This window comes from Alosa sapidissima, chromosome 2 (assembly GCF_018492685.1).
Source record: "Alosa sapidissima isolate fAloSap1 chromosome 2, fAloSap1.pri, whole genome shotgun sequence".
NCBI lineage: Eukaryota > Metazoa > Chordata > Actinopteri > Clupeiformes > Clupeidae > Alosa > Alosa sapidissima.
The window spans coordinates 38,945,649-38,958,623 of NC_055958.1; the positions used below are offsets into that span (position 1 = coordinate 38,945,649).

Below are 12,975 nucleotides of genomic sequence, written 5' to 3' on the forward strand. Positions count from 1 at the left end.
TTAGCAGCCTATATAGGCTACAGAATAATACCTTTGGCTTGCATCAGATGAAGTCCACTAGCATATTTACTGCCACTGAACAGGCTACCAAATGTGAATGACACTTTATCAACAGTAGGACATGTCTTTCATTAAAAAGTATAACTAAAAAGTACATGATCAAGATAATTACATAGTCTACACGCTATGGGTAGCGAACCTGCACACGCACAAATATGATTTCTCTACTATGCCATCTCACTACGCATCACACCACCACAGAACACAAACGATGTAGAGCAAGATTCCTAGAACCACAAATGTCAAGTTAAAACATTTAAAGTCACATAGTTTCACAAATTCTTTAGAGATATGTGAATGTGTAAATCCATGTTTGGTGACACTGTTGGAAAAAAAAATTCTACTTCTATTTTTGAAGTTGTAGTCTACAGGTGACGAAAGCACAGGTTGTTTTTGGATCTTTTTTGCAACACAGCTTAATTTAGCTTGAAAGTTACCCTGCTACGGACCAGGTTAGTTCTGTGGCATAAATTCCCATAGTTATTACCAAGCTGGGATTCATGTTAACCACAATGTTGCTGCTACTAGAAGAAACTGGAATCCATGCATTTCCACTGAATTATTTTTGGAATCTGATCCCTTATCATACCTTTTCATTCTTACTCGTTGCTCGACTTATCGTGACTAAATTCAAGATGGCTGCAAACGCTAAACTTCGTGAAGATACTGTCTGTATAAATCGTCTTGTAAGTAAACTACCAGTGCTTTTTCAAAGTTCTCAATGTCTCGTTTTAAATGTCAGGGCCCTCGGAAGTCTACCAATGAAGTGTGGAGATACATTGAGCCTCGTAAATGGGTGTAAAACAGTGATTTATTTGCATGGCTAGCCCGATGCCGAAGCACCACTATTGAAAAAGCTGTTGGTAGCATCGGCTAACTAGCGCCAGATTTTGGAGTGCATGGGACAAGCCGAGATGGGCTATGAGACATACGTTCACACTCGGTATAATGTTTCAATACACTTTAGGCCAATATCACACCGGAATTCTCCTTTAAATAGCTTTTCTTAAAAGTCGGTGGAGTGATAAAAGGAGGCGGAGCAGTTGGGGCGATTGGCCTGTGGTCGGATGGAGGAGGCTTTAACCCTCTAGGCGCCACGGTCGAGTTTACTCGACAAGATGCGGTACTGAATAAAACGGCCGATTTATTCAAGTAGGGTGTCATATTTCGTTCGACCTCCACTCCACAAGATGGCAGACATGTAATACGTCATCCCCGAGTCCAAAAAAGGTCATGCTTTAAACAAAACTTTCGAGCTACAGCACATTGAATCAGTGCATGCAATACCGGAGCTAGTGTGTGTGTGAGCCACTTTATCAGAGCGATATTGTCAACGTCAGCGAGTATTTGCATTAGATTATCGTCTAATGGCATCAAAAAAGTTTACCCGAAATGAAGTGTTGGGTCTTCTATTCGCGGACCCTGATTCAGAAAATGACAGTGATTCGTTTAGTGAGGCTTCAGTCCCCGTCTTGCAATGATGCAGCTGGACAAAGTGAGAGTTTAGCTTACACCAAGCACAAACATTGAATCGTTTGCCCAATGTCAGTGGTGGGAATAATGTTTCACTGGGTCGGAGTGTTTTTATGGGGAAGTTAGCAGGGTGTTAGTGGTGTGGCGAACGAGGCTGGAGGTAATGTCCATGTAGCGCTAGCTTCTGTCTTCTGACCGTGTGCCTCTCCGCAATCGTGGCGACAGTAACGTGGTGGAGCCTTTGTCTAATTCCTGGTATGTTAGAAGAGGTCGAAGTGCTCATAGGACAGGTGGAACGTAGAGGCAGTGTGGGGAGTTGCAATGAGAATGACAGTAGGCCTAGTCCGAGCTGTGCAAATTCTCTCCACTCAGCGCGCGAGGCAGATCTGGCCATGCTGCTCGCAGCAGGAGCAGAGGTGGTGACACGGGGCAGGGGAGCCATTAGGCCATGCATAGTCTATAGAAAAAAACAACAAAAAAACATCAGCAAAAAGAAAAAAAAAATACTAACATTGTCTCTTGTCTTGTCATCTCACTCCTGATCTGTGCCTTGCCGTGGCAAGTGAGCTTTTGAACTAAACAGGTCTTGTCTACTTGTGTTTGTGTGTCATCTGAATAATATATATGTGCCCCATACATGGAATCAGAGTGCCTACTGTATGTAGTAAATGGAAAATCTCTACAGAAAAAGGCCAGCCTACCGCTACATGCATTTGGTTTGTTTCTGCCATTTATTAGTAATGATTTACACAGTTTGTTTACTACTTACTATTTACCTGAGCATTCAGTATTGTGCAATATAGCATACAGAAGGTGAGGGACATTTTGGGGGGAAAGAAGTGGTGCATTTTATCATTCAAACATGCAACTTTTCATGAAAATTCTATAATCCAAGATGGCCACCACCATCTTCATAATATGCAAATTAGATATAAACATTTAATCTCTACATAAACTTTGGGTCATCCTTAATATTTCTCTAATTTACAGAAAGTCTCTATCTCTTATCACTTTTAAAGGAGAATTCCGGTGTGATATTGACCTAAAGTGTATTGAAACATGATACCGAGTGTGAACGTATGTCTCATAGCCCATCTCGTCTTGTCCCCTGCACTCCAAAATCTGGCGCTAGTCGGCCGATGCTACCAACAGCTTTTTCAATAGTGGTGCTTCGGCATCGGGCTAGCCATGCAAATAAATCACTGTTTTACACCCATTTAAGAGGCTCAATGTATCTCCACACTTCATTGGTAGACTTCCGAGGGCCCTGACATTTAAAACGAGACATTGAGAACTTTGAAAAAGCACTGGTAGTTTACTTACAAGACGATTTATACAGACAGTATCTTCACGAAGTTTAGCGTTTGCAGCCATCTTGAATTTAGTCACGATAAGTCAAGCGACAAGTAAGAATGAACAGGTATGATAAGGGATCAGATTCCAAAAATAATTCAGTGGAAATGCATGGATTCCCGTTGCTGCTACTGGAAGAAACTGGAATCCATGCATTTCCACTGAATTATTTTTGGAATCTGATCCCTTATCATACCTGTTAATTCTTACTCGTTGCTCGACTTAACGTGACTAAATTCAAGATGGCTGCAAACGCTAAACTTCGTGAAGATACTGTCAACATAAATCGTCTTGTAAGTAAACTACCAGTGCTTTTTCAAAGTTCTCAATGTCTCGTTTTAAATGTCAGGGCCCTCGGAAGTCTACCAATGAAGTGTGGAGATACATTGAGCCTCGTAAATGGGTGTAAAACAGTGATTTATTTGCATGGCTAGCCCGATGCCGAAGCACCACTATTGAAAAAGCTGTTGGTAGCATCGGCTAACTAGCGCCAGATTTTGGAGTGCAGGGGACAAGCCGAGATGGGCTATTAGACATACGTTCACACTCGGTATCATGTTTCAATACACTTTAGGTCAATATCACACCGGAATTCTCCTTTAAGATATAGCCTTTTGAAATGAAGGTGTCAAAATCGAACGTTTCGAAAAAAGAAAAAAAAAAAAACTCTGGCGCCTAAAGGGTAAAGTCTGTCGCTCCCTGCATTTGCCACTTGATCTGTGGTCAAGAGCATTGTCCCGCCCACTACATCGACTGATTTGTTACTCAGCACGAATCCAGCCAATCAGGATCGAAGACTGAATGCACAGATTAAAGTTCCTCCTCGAAAGTTTTGGCTTCTCGTCGAAGGACTCGAGGCAGTGGTTGTTGTTCTTACAGTCTATGGGCAGTAGCAGACTGGGCTTCAGCGATACGGAGCCATTTTTTGAAGGTAGGATAATAACGTACATTGCTGAAGTTGCAATGAATCACAATACTCTACAATTAAGTTGCAAAAACACCACTTTGCAAGCTATTGTCTCTTTGATCCGGATCCATAAGTAAAACGCCCACTTCCTCCATTTAGCCAGAGCCGCTCTGCCTTTAGCTGATGGCACGTTAGTGATGTTTACTAGTTAGCCTACAAACTAGGCTAGTGCCTTGATAGGTGTCTAACTAGCCTACTAAAACATAATCCATACTCTCGCCATTTGGAAAACGTAACGTCAAGTTAAAATGTCTCACAATTTGGTAGTCTTAGCCAAACAACGTTCGTTAGACAAGTTCCAAATTATGCGATAGCGAACGTCAAAACGTGTAGTTGCTCCTTTTGGAAACGGACTGATAGAAAACACCCTCCCAGGGTCGATTGTAATAAATTCGACCTGGACTAAATGTCGTCTTGAGCTGGCTATTAACGTGCCTTTTAGGCTCACAAAGGTTTAGCTTATAGACGCATACGGACACAAATTGCATGCTTAAATAGCCTTACAACTATTTAAAAACTTGTGTTACATTCAACCTGTCGCTTGCCTATCACACGTGCACCTCCCTCTCTCCCGCTCCTGCACTCACACACACAATGGCGAGTATCCTCTTTGTGACCGGTCCCTTCCCTTAACAACACGGTCCATTAGGCCTAGTATATGAAAATAATTATCACTCAGCTCTTGGACTAACATGATAGGCTACACATGATTTACACTGTGATGCAAGTTGATAGAGTAAAAAAAAAAATAAAGAAAAGTTTGCATAATTAAATTATTTTCAATTAAGCTACATTTCCCCTGCATATCGCCTTTAGGCTACCTATCTACCGCCATTTTTTGACAACTGACATAACGGTTATCGGACTCCTTTTTTGGTAATAATTAATATCGGTATCGGCCCTGAAAATCATATCAGTCGATCCCTATTTAAGTGTACAACATTCAATAGTGAAAGAGCCTGACACACAACAAAACAAACAAACAGCACAATATGCAAACTAGCATTAAAGATGAGATATTGCATGTTCGGTTCAAGTGCACATTTAAGTGCTCATTGAAGTGCATATCTTCTGTTTTCACATAACAGGCACAATTCAAAGTTGTAAAGAAAATGTGTAGTTGCACATTTTTATAAAAACTAAATAGTTCAGAGTTTTGCATTGAGATAGCATAGCCTAGCCAACAAAATAAATTGAGCAACATCTGACACAAAAATGAAAGATATTTAAAAAAAATAAATCTGACTTTGTACCAAGTATAGCTTTCAAAGTCATTTTTGCACTCTACACATTTGAGGAGATATTCTGGATACCCTTGCAAACAATTCAAATGCAAACAATTCACAATTATTACTTGAGCCTAATAATTTTGCTATGGTCTCATCCAGACAATGCAAACAATTCACAATTATTGCTTAGAGCCTAATAATTTTGCTATGGTCTCATAAGTCTCAACAGGAAAACAAGAATGGAAAACCTTTAGAGCCAACAAAGATATATTTGACTACATCTTTCATAGCCATCTCTGGAAACACTATGATAGAACATTTCCTCAAAATCACAATGACTGAAACACTTCACCCTTTAAGGAAATGCAAACAATGCTCAAGTATTGAGAATTGAGCCTGATCATCCAATGATTCTTAACGAGCAAGAATTGTTTTCAGAGCTTGAACTTTTTTGGAGAGCTTGTTCCCCTAAGATCGTCTTGGTAGTGTATAGGTCTAATTGAGTGCCTGTCACTTTAACACGTTCGTGAGGGAACCCTTGCAATTGTAACACAGTTAAAAGGATGTGTGGATGCAATTTGTTTTCTACATAGTTAAAACATTTTCTACATAGTTAAAATAAAGGTTCGTACTTCTCCTTGGGACAAGCACTTTTGAATTTTGGAAAACACTTTTCCATTTACATCGGGATTTTGCAAACATTCAGTGTCAGAGTCAATAAAATGAGCCCTTCAACGAAATGACATGCGTGTAAGTAGGCTAAGCATGCTAAATTCGACATCCAAACAGTATTTTAACGTTAGCTTTGAGATAGGCCTACTGCTTGATTGCATAATTTAACTTAGTTTAGTCTCCTCAATGTAGCCTACTATGTTGTGATAAGACCTTAGCAGAGTTAACTTCAATGCAGCAGTTTTGAACAAATTTGCGCAGCATGGTCACGATGCTAAGCGGATTTAATAGCAATTTAGCCAGACGTCTTCTATGCAATGCTTCTATGTGGCAACAACAATCCTTCAACAATCGTGAATATTTTGTTAAATGCACATGCAGAGGTGCTACGAGAGAGAGCGGGGCGGGGCAAGGAAAGGCTGCGTGCGTAAACAGGGGTGTGATTCTTCGGTTTTTTTCGACTTGAAAATGAGACCCACGCAATTCGTATAGATCCGATGAGGTTTTTTTTAGAAGGGGCGGGGGGGGGGGGGGGGGTCTGTCGGTTTTTTTTTTTTTTTTTTTTTTTTTTTTTCCCAGTTGAGGCAGCTGGCAAAAATTAAACCAGTCCTTCAAAAACAGCACTTTGAAACAGTAATCCATGCCTTTGTGACCACCCGGCTGGATTACTGCAATGCACTTTATATGGGTGTTAGTGGGTCCTCCGTTGCTCGTCTGCAACTGGTACAAAATGCTGCTGCCCGTCTTTTAACTAGCACACGAAAGTATGAGCACATCTCACCTATTTTAGCTTCACTCCACTGGTTGCCTGTCCATTTTAGAATTCAATTTAAAACTCTTATTTGCTTTTAAAGCCTTGCATGGCCTTGCCCCACCATACTTTTCTGAGCTGCTCCACCCATACACTCCCAGCCACTCTCTCAGGTCAGCTGACCAGCTGCTCCTGACAGAGCCCAGAGCCAGGCTAAAATCTAGAGGGGAACGAGCTTTTGCCGTTGCAGCTCCGAAACTATGGAACTGTTTCTTTTTAAGTCCCATCTTAAAACTCACCTCTTTTCTCTGGCTTTTAACCCCAGGTAGTGTGTTGATGGTATGTAGATGTGTTATGTGGGCAGTATTTTTTATTTATTTGATTTTATTTCTTGGATTTGAGTTCGTTTTTAATCTCTTTTTACTTTTATTTTAGATTTTATCTCTTTTTAATTTTATTTAAGTTTTTATGTCTTTTTTTACTTTTATTTTTTACATTTATTTTAGTTAGATTTTTATCTCTTTTAACTTTTATTAAATTTTAATACTTTATCCTATTATTGTGCTTCTGTGGTGTCTTAATGTGTTTCTTATCCTGCTGTACAGCACTTTGGGAACCTTGTGTTCGTTTAAACTGTGCTATATAAATAAAGTTGGATTGGATTGGAGAGTTAGGCTATATTTCTACATTACACAGGCCATCATTATAACAGGCCGCTGACAATGACGACGGGTTTTGTGCTTCACATCTTTCCGAATATCACGCCGCTTGTAGTGTATTCCGTTTACTAGTGGATTTCATTGAAAGTGAAAGTAGACGAGTTGATCAGCTGCGTTCTGAAGAATGCTTGATTCAAGTTTAGTGTGTGTGGCGCACTTCTTTTTTTAGCGTAACACAGCCCGTTAAACAGCCTATTTTTCCGTGTCCGTGAACAACAACGATTGGGATTATCTGAAGCTAGGTCTAGACTACTTGAAAATACATTTCAATACCCTTGGCTACTAGGCTGCTGCCATGTACAGTAGGTCCATGTTAAAGAGACCACATAGGCTACCCAAACTCAACACCAGTCATAACGTAGCCAAGCCTAAACTAGCCTTTCAGTTGGCTATTCAGTTTCAGAGATGTAGCCTAGCCTAGCCTACAGTGCCTTTATGTTAGTCTAGACACCAGGCTACCTTTATGTCGGAGAATGGGAAGAAAGACGCTAACAAAATGTAGGCCTAAAATGTAGACAGTTTCTCTAAACATCAACTGACAAATACATAAACTTTTTTTTTTAATGTGTTAGTTATATAGTTTACTACTACCCAGTAGTATGCAACTTAAATCTTCTGACATTTGTGCACATGGCTCGTGGAGCAACATGAATGGGGATATCACACCAAAAGTGCATTTAAACAAAAAGTGATTTATTACCGTAATACATACAACCCCAAAACAGAAAAAGTTGGGAAGTTGTGTGAAAGGCAAATAAAAACAGAATGTGATAATATACAAGTCTCGTAAACCCATATTTAGCAGCAAAATGGACATAGACAACATATCAAATGTTGAAAATGAAAATTTGGACTATTTCATGGAAATATATGTTAATTTTGAATTTAATGCCAGCAACATGTTTCAAAAAAAGTTGGGACGGGGGTAACAAAATGCTGGAAAATGCTGATAAAGAAAACAAAAGAAGAATGTTTCACAACTTTGGACGGGAGCATGTTTACCACTGTGCTGCTTCACCTCTTCATTTAACAAAATTCTGTAAATGTTTATGAACTGAGGAGACCATTTGCTACACTTTTGGGAATGACATTTTGTCCCATTAATCAGGGCTGTACATTAACTTTTTTTTGCAAGTAGCACTGGTGCTACATAGGTTAAAAGTTTTGTAGCACCAGCCACAAATTCTGTAGCATCGATATAAAACCTCTAAAATCTTTAAAAACAATCACAAGTAGGGCAGTTCATCACAGTTCATCAATTGTGGTTGGGATCTAGGCCTACTGCAACTGGATTGATAAAAGGTCATGTAGTTGCAAATATCTCACCTGGCTACATTGTGTTTGAGATGAACAAAAGCTATCAGCATGATATGTTATTTGGTTGTTGTGTTTTTGTAAAAAAAAAAAACAATCCCTGACAGTTCCATGCAGTTCGACTTTTCAACGGGTATCAGGAAGACAGGTCATGCCATGGATTTTTGTTAATTTTTCTTATACATATGCATTGGAAGTCAGTTCATTTATTTTTGAAAAAGTATAAGATATGCTGAAGATTTTATTCCACTAAGATTTAATTCACGTTTAGTTCATATTCCTAAGTTTTTAGATTAGAGTAGGTCTACATTCAACCTTATTGTCATTGCACGAGTGAAATACCGTTTTACATCTAACCAGTGGTGCAAATGAGTAGGCTAACTGACATGTCAAACAGTGCACCCATGAACTGCATCCCTAGATTGTTCCATACACATCAGGCTACAGTAGGTAGCCTACTGAAGATAGCTGAAGGTCTGTGGCTAATGCAGTCGTAATTAAAGTGTCGTGAAGGTTTTTTCGGAACCGATCATGTTCTTGTATAGGTTATTAAGCACTACTAAGCGAGACTATGTTGCGCATAAAGCATGAAGTCGGCTCGTATTTGACAGATAGAAGCGAACGTCCCGGTGGACTTTTTTCTTCGAAGTTTTAGATCTAAATGGTGTTGTTTGGATACTAATTTGTCCATTTTAAACTGAACTAAAAGTGCAAAGCAACAAGGCGATTGCCACAAACTTCTACCTCTGCTTGCCTAATCTGAATTTACCTCAGCCCGGTCGGAAGATACTTTCGCTGTAGGCTAAACATAGCTATCACTTGTTCGATTCGCGAGGATAATTTGTGAGGTGTTGTTTGATTTGGAGTTGGATTGTTTGGATACTAGGCCTACAAACAAGTAGACATGCTTTTTAATCACGTAGACTGCAACTACCAAGTTGAAATCAAAGTAGCCTACATGTACATCCATCGCACAAACTAATTTTTTTTGTAGAATGTGCGACATATATGTCGCACTGTACAGCCCTGCAATAATCCCCAATATAGGATTTCAGTTGCTCAACAGTATGGGGTATTCTTAGTCATGTTTTTCATTCCATTATGCACCTAATTTGACAAATGATTTCCAAAAAGAATGACAAACTTTGATTGGTCTAACCACAGGACCTTTTTCCACGTCACCTCAGTCCATTTTAAACAAGCTCAGGCCCAGATAAGACGGTGGTATTTTCTGTATCATGTCTCAAAACAATTTTAGCTGTTACAGTTTTGGCTGCAGTTTTTGAACTGAGTATCAAACTGGGCACATAGACAATGGTTATCAGAGGTTTTCTTGAACCCATACAATGACAGGTCTGGAAACAGGTCTGGTGTTGATGCATTGTCATCTGGGGTCCAAAAGACCACGGCCATCCAATTAGTTTTTCAGCTATTTCCCTTATTTGCAAAGATTTCTTTGGATTCTCTGAATGTTTTAATAATATTATGTCCTGTAGATGATGAACTTCCTAAATACGTCAAAATTTCATGTTAAGAAGCATTAAAATGACATTGTTTCATCATTTGTGCACACAGGTTTACACAGAGTGATGAATACCCCTACATCTTTACTTCTAAGAGACCTTGCCTCTCTGGGATGCTCTTTTTCATACCCAATCGTGTTGCCAGTTACCCTAATTAGTTGTGAAACATTCTTTTGTTTTCTTTATCAGCATTTTCCAGCATTTTGTTACCCCCGTCCCAACTTTTTTTGAAACATGTTGCTGGTATCAAATTCAAAATTAACATATATTTTCCATGAAATAGTCAAATTTGTCATTTTCAACATTTGATATGTTGTCTGTGTCCTTTTTGCAACTAAATATGAGTTTAAGAGATTTGCAGGTTATTACATTCTGTTTTTATTCACATTTTACACAACGTCCCAACTTTTTCTGTTTTGGGGTTGTATTTTACACCAATAGATTTAGACAACAACTCACGGTTCAACATATTTTATTTCAAACCTGTCAAACAAGTGTCAAAAAAGCATTACAATGTTTGGATAAAATCCACAATCTAGTTTGAAACAATACAGCTGACATTCATAAAAAGCAATATACTAAAGGCATTACATTTGTTCCTCATTATTTAAAAAAAAAATCCATTCATGAATTGTAACAATCATGTATAAACATCAGGAAGTTCTGGCAAAATATAAAAACATGTGTACGTACTGGACGGGCATAATTATGTGATTGTCTACAGTGCTCTGGGGTAGTGTATCCACATCTCAGCACCTTCCGTGGCCAAAAGACGACATGTGAATACATCGTGCCAATCATGTGATATGTTGTGAATACACGGTACCAATCATGTGTTGTGATCTCGCCGCTGGAGCGAGGTCGGTGTTGTGAAGCCTTGCACACGCGCAGTTCTGCCCGAAATAGATGCCCGATAAGGGCCCAAAATGCGTTGCAATATGGCCGCAGAGTGGAGGGACTTACACCAAAGTCCTTTAGGCATCATAAAGTGCACTGCAAAAACTGCTTATCTAACAAAATCTAACCAAGTGTTATTAATCTTATATCAAGATAAAAAAAACTAGTTGGTATTGTTTTCAGTATAAAGAGACTTACCTAGCGCTTTCTTGTGAAAACATTTGACTTAAGGCGAGACACGGCAGGTGAAAACATCGTTTTTTCATGCACTGGTCAATTTCGAGATTTTGAGCTAGTATGTTACCTTAGCATGTACAGTATTCTATCACACTACTACAACAAAAAAGTCCGATTTACACATTTAGGTGTTTATTTCATTATATTGTGTCTACTCGCGCCTGTATATTTCTCCTAAATTCAGCAAAAGTTAGCATTCTAACCTTGCATGCACTCCCGCGACCGTGGTCCAAAACATATCATGTGTACTACTGTTGGAAAGCTCTGTTTTTCCTGTATCACGCTATGTGATCCATATATGGACACTTCCTTTGTATCAGCAACCAATCACGAAAGTTCAAAGGCGAGTCTAGGCTGAGAACGGAATCTCATTGGCTGTCTTTCAAGGCTGTTTTCTCAAAATGAGTTTCCTCTCACACTCTGAGCTCAAAAACTCCACTTCAGAAGCACATACATACACCAAACTTTCTAGACTTATGCCTAACTATATGTCGAAGATTTCTACAGAGAGGTTTGTTGATATATTATACCTAGCCTGACTTACATGGCATTATATTTTTTTAGGGCTAGTGACATCATTTTCTGATTTACAGGATAACAAAAGTAGATATTCATAAATCCCTCTGTAAATGTTTCCCCATCTAATTTCTGAACACAATGAAAACATAATTTTGAACCTGGCTGTATCCAATGCTCAGGTTTCGTGCCTTAAAATGTATGCAAATTAGCGCATATTTAATTAGATAATGCCTAATTTGCATATGTAAACATTAAATTACAGCAAACTTGTAATACATTTTCTTCTCATATTAATGTAAGTAATCAACTGGGGAAGTTTCATAGTGATATCTGCTTGTTAAAAAAATTACCCTATTCACCTGTAGTGTCTCGCCTTAATTTAAAAAAAGATTGACTTATTTTAAGACATCTCATCCTGAAAACAAGCAAATTTGTCTGCCAGTGCGTTAAGCAAATTTGTCTGCCAGTGCGTTGAGCAAATTTGTCTTGATAAGACTCCTTAAAATAAGTCAAAGTCTTCTTAAATTAAGTCAAAATATTCTTTTGAGAGGGCGCTAGGTAAGTCTTTTCATACTAAAAACAATACCAAATAGATTTTTTAATCTTAATATAAGATTAATAACACTTGGTTAGAATTCATTTTTTGCAGTGTGGTGTTTGGGAATCAAGAGTCTTGGTGAGGTTCTTGGATCCTTTGATGATTTCTGGCTTCAGAAAAATTCCCCACTTCCATAAATTGAGAGTAAACAGTAGCTGGAAGTCCTGCAGCACCTACAATCATCACCATGACAGACAAAACAAGAGTTAAGTCAAAACAAGATCATTTGAAATAATAATACAGTGATCAAATGTTTTATACATCACTTAATAGTTTAAAATGTTCTAATACACGTCTACATTTACTGGCTGCTGTCAAAAATGCATTGTTTTACCTCTTGTAATTCCTGATTCTTTGACAGAAAAAAAGAAAAATGTATCGATTGTAGAGATTCCAAAAATAATTCAGTGGAAATGCATGGATTCCAGTTTCTTCCAGTAGCAGCAACTGGAATCCATGCATTTCCACTGAATTATTTTTGGAATCTGATCCCTTATCATACCTGTTCATTCTTACTCGTTGCTCAACTTATCGTGACTAAATTCAAGATGGCTGCAAACGCTAAACTTCGTGAAGAATACTGTCTGTATAAATCGTCTTGTAAGTAAACTGCCAGTGCTTTTTCAAAGTTCTCAATGTCTCGTTTTAAATGTCAGGGCCCTC

At 38.6% G+C, this 12,975-nt stretch overlaps 1 long non-coding RNA gene across 1 annotated transcript in view; it reads left to right on the top strand.

Annotated features, from left to right (window-relative positions):
• Positions 1–3,512: 3,512 nt before the first annotated feature.
• The window catches only part of LOC121692085, a 40,430-nt gene continuing 30,967 nt past the window's right edge, over positions 3,513–12,975 (top strand). The window contains exon 1 of the long non-coding RNA XR_006025228.1: positions 3,513–3,817. This is a non-coding gene — a long non-coding RNA (uncharacterized LOC121692085). The remainder of the gene's footprint in view (positions 3,818–12,975) is intronic.